Source organism: Myotis nattereri, assembly GCF_964212035.1.
Source record: "Myotis nattereri genome assembly, chromosome: 2".
Lineage (NCBI taxonomy): Eukaryota > Metazoa > Chordata > Mammalia > Chiroptera > Vespertilionidae > Myotis > Myotis nattereri.
The window spans coordinates 84,885,451-84,899,231 of NC_138076.1; the positions used below are offsets into that span (position 1 = coordinate 84,885,451).

General features: G+C 41.3%; 1 protein-coding gene across 1 annotated transcript in view; it reads right to left on the bottom strand.

Moving 5' to 3' along the window:
- The window catches only part of ENOX1 (ecto-NOX disulfide-thiol exchanger 1), a 593,708-nt gene that overhangs the window by 526,145 nt on the left and 53,782 nt on the right, over positions 1–13,781 (bottom strand). Inside the window, exon 2 of the mRNA XM_081082747.1 lies at positions 1,279–1,397. The gene's annotated coding sequence lies outside the window, so the exon portion shown is untranslated. The remainder of the gene's footprint in view (positions 1–1,278; positions 1,398–13,781) is intronic.

The window sequence follows — 13,781 nt, forward strand, 5'->3', positions numbered from 1 at the left end:
CTGCAGGATCGGGCTGAAACCGGCTCTCTGATGTCCCCCAAGGGGTCCCAGATTGCAAGAGGCACAGGCCAGGCTGAGGGGCCCCATCAGTGCATGATCGGGCTGGGGACGGTCCACATGAGAGCTCCGGGGCATGTCTGGCCCATCTCACTCAGTCGTGATCAGCCAGACCCCAGCAGCAAGCTAAACTATTGGTCAGAGCATCTGCCCCCTGGTGGTCAGTGCGCATCATAGTGAGTGGTTGAGCAGGCTTAGCGTATCATTAGCATATTATGCTTAGACTGGTTGCTCTGCTGTTCAGTCTATTTGCATATTTCCCTTTTATTATATAAGATTACAAAGTTACTACGTTACGAAGCCAGCCATCTTCCACTGAATTCTCTTTAAACCCTGAGATTCCAAAATATAGGTCAACATTTACCCACATGCTAAATGCAATAAGAATGACTGCAAACCCCATATCTGAACGTGAAATACTCTCACCATGTTACCCTTCAGTTCCACACAAAGTGACACTATCCATCTGAATCTCCATGAGAAAACCTAAAAGATACACTAAACCTATTAAAGAGAATTATGTAATTATAAAGTAGGGCTTTTAAACCATGAAGGAGCCAAAAGAGGTTTTCTTCCAGGAACATCAGCATAGGTATTGAGTTTACAGCCTTCTCAAAACTGTCCCACCCCTTGAAGAAACATTCTAGGCCCCGCAGCCCCATCACTCTGCAGAGACCCTAAATGGAGCCCTTAGCTCAACCTTGGCAGAGGGAGTGAGAGCCTGCACCTGTCACACCACAGCTCTGTCCCATTTTAAGACATGTTTTGTAGGTTTTTATACTTCAACATCTTGAAAATCACTCTAGGGAAGCCACATTTGGCACTTGGAAGTCTAGCAGGTGTGAAATTACTTCTTGGCGGGACACTTTCTTTTTTCTAACTTATCTCCTACCACTTAAGCCCAGAACCAGTATCTATAAAAGCAAAGCTGGGATCCTCATTCAAACGTTTCCCCTTCCCATAATCACTCAGGAGCCATGTAAGTGTTCTGTATTCCACCTGTTAGGATTGTTTTGAAATGACATCACCACAAATTTCAACTAAAAATTAAAAATTGGAACACAGCTGACTCTATCTGTTATTTCTAAAAGCACTTTAGAGTCTTAGTCTTCTTATATTCATTTCAACCAGGTAAAAAGCACTCTGTGAGTACAAATGTATTTTAACGCACTTTTATAAAAAGGAAAGCCCAAGACAAAATGAGTCATTGAAGATACTCACAACTAGAAGTGAATTGATATCACAGCTATAAATGGGATCCAAGACTCTTTTTGGCTGCGTGGGGCTCTCTTTCAAATTCGTGGTGGCACTTTACACATCTATACAATTGCCTGAGGAAACTAAAAAGACAAGAAAGAAAGAAAAAGAGAGAAAATAAATAAATTAATTAATTAATATGTGAAAGAAAGAATTGTACAAAACCCTCCAACTACAAGTAGGAAAAATAGTAAATTAGACGCCTGAACATTTCATTAGGATAAAAATGTCCAAATATAAGTTTTGCCACTGAAAACAGTTATTCCAGGCTATCTAATCAGCAGTACAACACCTTATCTCTTCCCATCACTAAGCAGTTTTTATATTTGAAACTACATAATATATTACACTCTAATACCTATCTGCTTCCAACACAGTAGAAAAATACCTACACAGCATAAATCACATGTGACATCACATTAGGTCTTTTAAATAATGCTGTGAACACCAGGACCAGATTCTAGGGATTCATTTTTCATGTTCTTTTGCTATTGCCCAAATAGAAGTGCCTAGTTTGCCTCTTCGCCAGTTCCTTTCAATTAAATAAATCAAATGTATACAAAGGACTTCTCATGCATGAAAGGTAACACATGCTTCTGCAGAAATGGGAATGGCATATCTATCCTCCCCAGGACCCTGAGTGCTGGGTCCAAACTGGCCTGGTCTCTCCGCTCCGTACTCTCCCTTCTATGTCTGACACCTGGTTTCTCCTTCTGTCCTCCTGTTGACATCTGTTTCTTTAATCCCAGGGATGGAGAGGACAGCAGAGAGAACTCCCAGGGCACCTTGCCGCCCTCTCTCCTGGCAGCACAATCCTACTACAGTGATGAAGTCATCTATTCTTCTGTACCTGAGCACAAGAAATGTTTTATTCATTTGAGTATTTCCCTTGACCAGAACTCAATAAATACCAAAAGCATATGTAAAGATTAAACAAAAACTAGTAAGTTTGCCTTTGTATTATAATCCCAATAATAGACTTTAGAAGAAAATGAACTTGAAGATTCTGCATGGTTTCTAATTCATATTTATCTAATTCTTCCTTCCTCAAAGGAAGACTCTCTTTCTCTCACCCCTCCCTTTCTTTTTCTTTCTTTTTTTTGTTTGTTTTGTTTGTTTTTTAACTTTTATTGAATTTAATAGGGCGACACTGGTTAATAAAGTTATATAGGTTTCAAGTGTACATCTGTATATTGTATTATGTATTCACCACCCAAAATCAAATCTTCTTCAATCATTATTTATCCCCCCTTTACCTTCTTCTACCTCCCCCACCTCACTTCCCTCTGGCAATCACCTTACTATTGTTTCTTTCTGAGGTTTTCTTTGTGGCTTAATCCCTTCACCTTTTTCACCCAGCCCCTAATCCCCCTCTCCTCTGACAGCTGTTAGTCTGTTCTCTGCACCTATGAGTCTGTTTCTATTTTGTTCATTAGATTCTTGGAATACTACTCAAGTGAAAAAAAAAAAAAAAAAGCCCTGGCTGGTGTTGCTCAGTGATTAGAATGTCAGCCTGTAGACCGAAGGGTTGTGGGTTCGATTACTGGTCAAGAGCACATACCTGGATTGGATGTTCGATCCCCAGCCTCAGTCAAGGGGTGTGTAGGAGGCAACCAAGTGCCAAGTGATGTGTCTCTCTCACATCAATGTTTCTCTGTGACCCCCTCTCCCTCTTCCAAAATCAGTAGAAAAATATCCTTGAGTGAGGATTAACAAACAAACAAAAGAAATTTTAACTTTTGCAACAGCATGGATGGGCCTGGAGAGTATTATGAAATAAGCCAGTCAGAGAAAGACAAATACCATGTTTCACACACACAGAGCTTCTATTTAAATCTATGCAAGAAATACACTCTTACTTTAGTGACTATGAATGCAGCATATCCAAGATCCCTACAAAAGAAAAATTATCTGACTCTACTATTCTCATCATGAGGACACAGAACCATTGGGAGGAGGGGAGGAGAGCAGGACTGCCACCACTGAATGCTCTGGTGTTTGACACAACAAAACTAATGTTCTCGTGCATGTGGAGCATTCAAATGTTATTACATGGGATGTATTTCCCAACTTTCTTGATTATTAAGTTGTAATTCTAAAGCATTTGACCTTGGCAGGAAAGGATAAGCTAATATTTTTCTGACTGTTATTTAGAATGAGTGATGGAAACATTTTATTTTTTAACTAGAGGCCCGGTGCACGAAATTCATGCACTGAGTCGGGGGGGGGGGGGGGTCCCGCAGCCCAGCCTGCCCCATCTCACAGTCTGGGAACCCTCAAGGGATGTCCTACTGACCCTCACAGTCTGGCCGCGGCAGTTTGCAGCAAATACCCCTATGTATCCACTGCGGGCCTGCCCCCAGCCGTGCCACGGAGGCTCAGAGCAGGCACTCCTGCGTGTTGTTCTCTCAGGCTCAGGGCCACATGCAAACCCTCCTCCTGAGCTGGTCGTGACCATTACGGCGTCCCTACCTAATTTGTATATATATATATATTATGAGAAAGTCAAATATGGTTTCCATTCCCACTGAGTAAGCAACCACTAGCCAATCACTCTGAGCCAGTTGACTGTAGAGAACCCTGCTTCTCTGAAATGATTGAAGGTTAAGAAATCAGGACATGGCTAATTGGGTCTTTATAATCACCAGCAATCTAAAGAATGCAGGCCTCGGGAATCACCAAGTAGTGATGCTGTTATTCTCTTGCTGTGAAGTGTACCAAACAGAGGGCTCAAAAGAGCTACGGGGTGTCAGTCAAAGTCATGCTCCTTTTCCTGAGGCCAGGGCAGGCATTGGGAAGTCAGACTTTTACAAATAAGAGCATATCTTTTGTCTCCTGAGTTAAATTTATCTTCCACAAGTAAGAAATATCTGCATGAAAAGTGACTGTTGATCTCTGCTGTTGTTATTTCTACAGCCACTTTCTGTTTCTGATCAGCTGTAAGCCACTTTTAGATAGTTTTGATGCTCCTAACTTTTTTGGTAACCAGATATGGTCCAAGGAGCACATGATGACAATATTACTTCTCAAAGCAAACCACATATTTACAAAAAAAAAGGGATAAAACAAAGTATAATCATGCAATTTAGAACACGTAAACCCATAGGAAAGCTCACAGCAAAGGACAAAGAAAATCTTGAGGTTTTTTGTGTGTTTTTTTAATATATTTTATTGATTTTTCACAGAGAGGAAAGGAGAAGGATAGAGAGCTAGAAACATCGATGGGAGAGAAACATCGATCAGCTGCCTCCTGCACACCTCCTAACCGGAATGTGACCACAACCAAGGTACATGCCCTTGGCCGGAATTGAACCTGGGTCCTTTCAGTCTGCAGGCCGACGCTCTATGCACTGAGCCAAACTGGCTAGGGTGGCAAAAATCTTGAGGTTTTAAACTCTGACTTCCGCTAAGCAAATTTTCATGTTTCAATTTTAATTATTCAGTGACCATTCTATTATCTGCGTGATTTTGAAAAATGAACTACAGACAAACACCTGAATCCCCCAACAAATATTACACATACTTTAAACAATTAAGGGCAAGAAGAATTGGCTTGATGGGGGAAGGAGAAATTCTCCTTTAGACAGAATTCAGCCCGAAAAGACGGAGGAAACGTTTCTTTTAGGCAGTAGTGTTTCAGCGTTGACCTCAAGGCCATGTTCGCACTAGGGGAGACCTTACACCTCTCCCTGATTCCCCCCATGCAGTTTCAGTACTGACCTCCCCGCTCTTTTCTGGTGCACTTCTCCCCATCTCAAACTCTAAGCAAAGGCAGATGTCCCCAAGTCATTTTCATGGGGTCAAGTTACATCCTTCATAATAACTGTTCTGTGGCTATTTCATCATCACACTTATTCAGCCAGGTGGGAATAAAGAGCAACACTTTCCTGTAAACCCAACACTAAGGGGTCGTTCTCACCTCTCCACACCCCACTGAAGTTCTCTTCGCAGGGATCCCGGAAACTGTGCTGGCCCTCCTTCCCGGTAGACAATGGAGACATTGAGTAAAATGGATTCAATCTGCGTTCTTTTCCATTTGACTGTCAGACAACATAATTAGGCTGCCATTACAAAGTTGTTCTAGAAAGTTTATTTTAGGCATGTGGCTCCCTGAGGTCAGGGGCGGCAAAAGTGGCTGCTGAGGAGGAAAAGGGGAGAGAGGAAAGCCCAGGCAGGGGTGTGGCGAGGGGTAGTCTGAATAAATCTTACATTGACTGACTGTTATAGACAGCCTCTCTCTAATCTCCTTCCCAGACTACCCTCTCTACTGGCCCCACCATTAGTGAAATGTATGAAACCATTTGAAAAATATTACCAACTTTGAGGAGTTGTTTTCTTTTAAGACTTTGCTAGAATTATTATCATTATTTTTAGGGATTTGCTTATTGATTGTTTCACTTTAAAGAAATCAAATATTAAGGTTATTGTAGATCCAAAATAATCATTAGCACATCTCATATAAATACTATTATCACCAACCCACAACAACAAATCATTCCAAGTTTAAAACAAAAGCCATCCCCCCCTTACTATTTTCTACTATAAAAATGTAGAATAGGCTATGTACTAAAGGCCATGATGCCAGCTGCCAGAATGCAATACCCCTAGAGCTTTTATAAGCACAATCACCCCTCTTCCTATTTTCCTTTCCTCTTTTCTTTTCATCTTTCTTTTCCTTTTTCCCTGGAGAAAGGAGAAGGGACAGGAATGAGGTAGGGACAGGGCTAAAGACCTAAGAATCAAACCAGGTGGGGTTTCACAAGTCAGGGCACATTCTGTTTCTAGGACTGTCCTCATAATGAAACAGTGAAACCTCAAATTCATAAGTTTCAGTTCAACTATCTTGCTTACTGTGCAACTAAAGACTATCTGAATAAAAATGGCATTACTTGTCAGTTTAAAGCTCTTGAGGGGGGGAAAAGCATTTTATTTCATTCCATATGCATTTTCCAGGCTTCTTTAGATTGTAAGAATTCACAGGGTGGTGATATGCATCTGAGTATAGCATAGCACTCATCTCTCTGGCATTTAATACCCTATACCTTCAGTGAACATCTGGAGAGCTTAGGCAAATACATCATTGTTCCCCATAAAATTTTCTAAGATCAAGTACTCTCTGGGATGGTAACATATTCTAAGTAAAACAGGAATTCATTTGAGAACTTCCAGAATAAAAAATATATCCGTTTGCAGGAGAAATTCCTGGAAAATGTGAGACGCATTGGGAATTTCTGAGAAAGGGGTTTGGTAAGTAGTATTTTCCAGGACTTATCTAAACACTAATTCCTTTGGTTGAGTGCCAATAATAAATCTATAATAATAAAAGTATAATATGCAAATCGACCCAATTACCGAACAGCAGAACCACGTCCAGACAACCTTCTGGATGACCACGCTATGACATGCACTGGCGCCAGGCCAGCAAGACGGGTGCAATTCGATTGGTCAGGGGGGCCCCCACCATCACCCCACAATCATCCTGCAGAGGGAGGCCCAGGCCACCCTCTGCGGGGAGATTGATAGGGGGGCTCTACAATCGATCGCCCCAAAGAGGGAGGCCAAGGCACCAGCCAGCAGGGTGATCTATGTGGGTGCGGACCTCCATGATCGTCCCAAAGAGGAAGGCCCAGGCCACCAGCCAGCGATGCTGTGGCGGGTGTGCAGGGCCAGCCAGAAATTGCCCCGCAGAGGGAGGCCCAGGTCAGACAAGCGATCACACCTCACACCTGTCGCCCACAGAGGGAGGTGACTGGTGGTGGGGGCAGGGGAGGTCAGTGCCACACAGATGGTAAGCAGTGGTGGGGGCGGGGCCAGCTGCCAGTGGCCAGGAAAAGGAAAGCCCCATAGGCTCTGATCACCAGCCAGGCCTAGGGACCCTACCCGAGGGGCACTGGATTGCGAGAGGGCACAGGCCGGGCTGAGGGACACCCCCCATGCACGAATTTTGTGCATCACACCTCTTTGCAAAACACAATTTGGAGAAAAAAAACGGACCACATATTTATAATCCAATCATGAATCTTTGTAAAACATTTTGTCTAAATTATTTTATTTTTAAAGATTCATTTTTGTTTGTTTTTAAATAGTTTAACATGTTTTTTAAATTTAACTTTATTGTTGAAAGTAGTACAGATATGCGGCTTTTCCTCATTGACCCCTCCACATCACACCCATCCCTCCAAGGCTTTCACACACTATGGTCTGTGTCCCTGCACTATGCATGAATGCATATAAATTAATCTCTCCCCACCCATGCGGCCTTCCCTCTGAGATCCATCAGTCCATTATTTTAAATAGCAAATGGAGGTGTGTGGAACATCAAGAATCTGAGTGATTGGGAGAAGAGAAGTTTCTGCCCTTTCTTTGGCCAGTTAAGTTCTTAGTGAGTTCCCTGGCACACAGCTACCTTCCAACTCAAACCTGAGCCTCTCTCAACTTTCATCACTCAATCAAGAATAATAATCATAATAACCACAGAGCCAATGACTTAGTCCAGTCCTTCTGTTTTACACATGAAAAAAACAGAGGCCCAAAGAAGTTATCTCCTTTGCCTGATGTCATTCAGTGAGAAAGTGGCAGAACATGGGACACATAGAAAATTCAATATTCCACAATATCCAACATTCCCTACATTTGCATTTACTCAATATGTACTCCAAATATAATTATATACGCTAAGATAAAGTAGAAAGTCTAAATAAGTATCCATTTGACTCAGATTAAAACACTATTTTTTTTTTATTAAATTACAGTAGAACCTCTTACCTCATACTCTGCAAATTTGGTATTCAGGATAATTCAGGTAAGCCAAGTAAACATCTCTCTTTGCATTATTTATGAAGAAGGCACATGTCTAATGTAAATAAAATTTAATTCGTGTGATAGACAAAAAGTGATTTTCAAACATCTGAACAATAACCCACCAAAAATTCATGATTTTTTCATCTATTAACATATTTGTAAAACTTTGTTCATGTTTGTTATCTTGAAAAATAAATTGGCACACAAAATATTCCTAATAAGAGAAGTCTTAGGTAAACATGTGTAGAATAATCTCTGCTATTTCCCCATCACCTCACAGAAGCCAATGTTTTGATCAAAGTGGAATCAAACTGTAAAAGTTAAGATCTTAAAGGGGACTATAAAAGAAAGCAAATGGCAAGTGGCCTGAACATATTAATGTCTATCTAATGGAAGGAGTAGGTAAACCTTTGTCTTAGGGACAGAAAAAAAGTGAACTTTGTAAATCACACAGATCTTTTCTGCACTGGGTCCCTTTTTGAATTACCACCCACTCTTTAGGGAGGAATCCCCTCTGCTCCTGCTCTGGGAGCCATCCCTCATTTTTGGAAGATCTCTTCCACCCTGTGTGTAGGGTCCTTTCTATGCTCGTGGGGGATCCCCTCTACCCTTTGAGGTGTGTGGGGGGGGGGGGGGGAGGCGCAGATCTTTCCTATTCTTACAATTTTATCTTCCACCCATATGTAATGACTCCCAAATCCATTACTATAGTTGGCTCCAATGAATCTATAGTGAAGCAGCAAAGAAAAGATAAGAAGGGAAGAAGAAGAAGCTGGTAGGTGTACCTCCAGGGCATGCCTTGTACCAGAGGATCTGTTTATATCCCATGGCATATCAAATTAGGCAAATCCTCACCTCCACCCAAAACACTGATCCTCCACTTTTGTTCTCAATTTCATTTGTTAACACCAGCAATCCATTAGATATATAAACAAGGTGTCAGAGATTCATTCTATTTTGTTCCGTTGCCCTCAGAATCTACAGTATATCCAGTTAATCTCCAAGATCTGCTGTTTTTACTAATGAGATTCTAATGTTTCCTTTTTTTCCCTGGATAACTCAGAAAGTCTCCTAACTGGTTTGCATGCCTCTGGACTTGTTCCAGCCTCAAATCCATCCTCTTTCAAGAAACCACACCCCAGAGATCTTTGTAAGACACAAAACTGACTCCATCACATCCTTACTTGAAGCCTTCAGCAGCACCATATCATCTACAGGACAAAACCCAAACTCCTTAACATAAGTTCCAATCTGGCCTCTGTCCACTCCTCACCTTCCCATCACTGCCCCTCATCTCTGTGGTCCAAGAACTGCTTGGGGCTTCCTGTTGTGCCTGTGCTATTTCTGACCTCAGTGCTTTTGTTCATGCTGTCCCCTCATCAGCACCTTCATTCTTCAGGATTCAGCTCAGGCATCACCTCCTCCCAGTAGCTCTCTCTGGCTCCTAGGCTAGTCTAGCTATCCATTCTCAGTATTTCTATGATAACTTGTAACCTACCACTGACCTTTTATGTAGTTTCCTAACTCTTCCTTTATGGTGTGTCTCATCCTTGAGAGCAGAAAGCAATGTCACTCATCTGTGAATGCTCAGTTCCTAGCACAATGCCAATTACACAATAGGTGCCCAATAAATGTCTACCAAATGAATAAAACAAGTAACCCGTTATGACAAGCACAGATCCACTAAGCTAGCCCAGGTTTTCTCTGACTCCCTCCCCACTACCCAGAACCTCTGCTGAATTCTAGGTAATGGCCTTGGATAATCACATCAATTTGTCAAACACTAGAGATTACATTAATTTAAACTTCACTATTTTAAATTTCCAAGTCCGTTTTAATTAATGAGGTTTTCTCTGTTGAGATAGTTCACATGGAATGTTTTCTGAATTGAATTATTCTGATCATGTACTTCAGTTTTCTGTCACTTTCCATGGATGGAGCCTTCTACAGTAAATGACAGAGTTTATAATTTTTTAAAGTTCCTGTTGAAGATATTTCTAAGCAGAATATTATAGTCACCTGTTTTCACTCAATCATAACTCCTTTCCTCAGCCAAACCTTTTTAAGTTTGGCCCCAGTCTTATTTTTCCTTCTTTCTTTGGTAATAATCAGAGAAAAAAATCCACTTTGCCATTCTGGAGTGAAAGAAGATTAAAAATGATTAAAACATACTTTATATTGAAGGTGTATCTGCTTTTGGCTCAGAATAACCAACATAATTTAAAAATGCATTTAAACTACATTTCAATTTAGTACCTAGCATAGTCTTCCTTATGAAATCACTTAGTCTAACCTGCTTAAAGTAAAATAAAATATTTTCAAGTTGAAAGGACCAAAGCTATCACCTAGAGTAAATGCAATCAGCATAATACTTAAGCAGAACATCATGATTATTATAATGCATAACAGTAATAAACATTTCTGCCATTGGGGCCCTTCACACTACAGAGGTGGGAAAAGGAGCCTGCCCATGGGCTTATAATCTAAATTAAACAAGCAATATGAGTCGCACAAGTTTCACAGGTGAGAGTTAATTAACATTTTATCCCAAGCAAAGAAAGAAAATGGAAAGAAAATTAAAATCAATACTAACAGCATTGGAATTCATTTCAAACCTTATCGGAGTCATATGTAATGTGAATATAATTGAAAAGGTTTACAACACCACCCCCTTGCTCCTGCACCTACATAGCTAACCCTTTAAAACAGCACATTTGCAGTGTTAATCTTGTACAGCCTCACACAACCAACAGCAGACCTTCCTGGAGACACAAGACAGATAAAGATGAACTCCAGGGACCCACTCCTGTTTTATGACTCAATAATTTTTAATAATTTGTCTTCCCCCACTCCTGATGACTAAGCATCCAACAACAGAAAGCACATTAAACCTCTATCTCACCATGTTTATTCAAATCCTTATTACCAATTGAAATTGACATATGACCATTTAAGCCTCTTGAATACACAGTTGACCCTTAAATAACAAGGGCTTGAATGGTGTAGATCCTCTTATATGTGGACTTTTTTTCAATAAATATGTCCAATGCTGTAAGTGTATTTTCTATTCCTTAATTTTCATAATAATGTTTCCTCAAACTTTTTATAAAAATCCTATATAATAAAAGCCTAATATGCAAATTGACTGAACAGCAGAACATATGGTGGAACGACCAGTCACTATGACGTGCACTGACCAGCAGGAGGCAGACACTCAATTCAGGAGCTGCCCCCAGCCCACAGGTCCCAGGCCAGCCAAGGTGGATGCCAGCTGGGGCCCCCCAACTGCCCCGCTGGTCACTCTGCAGAGGGAGGTGACTGCCACAGATTGGCCTTGGTCACTGGCAAGGCCTAGGGACCCTACCCGTGCACAAATGTCATGCACCAGGCCTCTAGTAGAATATATAATACATATTATGACATACAAAATATGTGTTAATCTACTATCTGTGTTATTGGTAAGGCTCCTTCCAGTCATCAGTAGGCTATAAGTGGTTAAGTTTCAGAGGAGTCAAAAGTTATATGCAGATTTTGACTGCATAGGGCAGCAGTTCTCAACCTGTGGGTCGCGACCCCTTTGGTGGTTGAATGACCCTTTCACAGAGGTTGCCTAAGACCATCCTGCATATCAGATATTTACATTACGATTCATAACAGTAGCAACATTACAGTTATGAAGTAGCAACAAAAATAATTTTATGATTGGGTCACAACATGAGGAACTGTATTTAAAGGACCAGAAGGTTGAGAACCACTGGCATAGAGGATCGATGCTCCTAACCCTCACATTGTTCAAGGATAAACTGTACTTCCATTCTTATAACGTTAGTTTCATTTTCCACCAAGTCATTAAAACACACGTACCAAATAAGGATGAATGCCCAATCAGCTCCCTACCATTTACCAAAAAAAAAAAAAAAAAAAATTAAGTCAATTGGCTTCCAACTGCTAAGCACTGAAAATAATACCAGAGTACCCTTACAAAAAAATACAGTGTGCTATTACATAAAAAAATATATTAAGACATATTCACGTTAAATCTTGCTCCAAGATTTTCATAATTGAGAATCCCCTTAAGAATTAAGTTGGTATTTTCAAAAAATACAGAGAATAAAGCATGGAAGTATTCAAATTACTGTCCATTAATGATTTTTTGTTGTTTCACTGGCCCATGGCGCTCACTGGATTCTCTGTGGCCTTACACTCCATCCCAGGAAGGCAAGACAAAGCAAGTTCCCGACCAGACTGCTCTGGGTGTGGGAGTCAGTGGCCAGGCTGAACGCAATAACAGCTCACATCCCTGGCACAATACATATAACTGCACAAAAGCACACACAGAGTATAAAAGGCAGCCCACACCTAATGGGCTGGGCCAGCTGCAAGATTCACTGTTAACTGCCCCCTCAATGGAACCCTCTTTCTAGACAGGGTAAAGGGCAAACCACTCTCTGGTGTATACCTTCTTACCTGGATGACCAGACCCCATTCTACACACACACACACACACACACACACACACACACACACACACTCATACATATCTGTATTGTGTGGGATGGGAAATAAAAATATCAGTATTTCATACACCCTAAGTAGTTTTATATCATCCACATAAGAGAACTAGAACAACAATAACAAAATACAACAAATGGTATGGAAAACACCTTCTGTGGCAAACAAAGAGCAAAGACCAGACAGCAATTGCTATGCGGGAAGGTCAGTAACTGTGCTATTGAAAAACACCATCAGCTCAGTTATTTTCCACACAAAGAACTGAAAGATAATAACCTCTATGCACAAACGAATCTTGGGCTTTACAAACATGTCAGGAGCATCAAAAGGCATTACAGAAAGCCACCTCCAACGGGGTGATTTATCCTGGACTTTGTCTGAATGTTCCAAAGGGAGACAGAGACCCAGATTTTCAATGTACCAAAGGCGTTGTCCTTTAAAGAGCTTTGCCATCTTTCCTTGGACCACAGACTTGTTTCCAAATTCAGTTGTTCAGACCCCTGACCTTCAGTCTGAAGCCCACACCAAGAAACTCTCTGTAGCTTGGACGAGGAAAACAGCTGCAGAATTTTTATGTGTTGAATTGTGTTCCCCAAAATACTATGTTGAAGCCCTTATGTCCAGTACCTGCAAACCTGACCTTGGAAATTGGGTCTTTTAAATTATGATCAAATTAAGATGAGATCATCAGGTGGGCCTTAATCCACCGTGACTTTACAAGAAGAGAAAGATACGGACACAGGAGGGCAGACTCCATGTGACAACCAAGGAAGAGATGAGAGTGCTGGGGAGCCCAAGCCAAGGAAGGCCAGGGATTGCCAACACCCCCCAGGAGCTGGCATGAGGAAAGGAAGGGTTCTTCCCCCACAGGTGTCAGAGGAAACATGGCTTCATGTCAGACTCCTCGTCTCTAGAATTATGAGACAACCAGTATTTGTTGTTTTAAGTTACCTGTTCCTGGGCACTTTGTTACAGCAGCCCTAGGAAACTAATACGAGGATGGCGTCTCCCACTCCCACTTCCAGCAGGATTGATCATGAAGCAGGAAGATCAAGCCTGATGGGCAGACTGAATTGAGGCCACTGAACTCCTCTGTAACCTAACCCAATGGATAAGATCCCCTCAAATCAGAAATTCTTATCTGTAACCAAGAG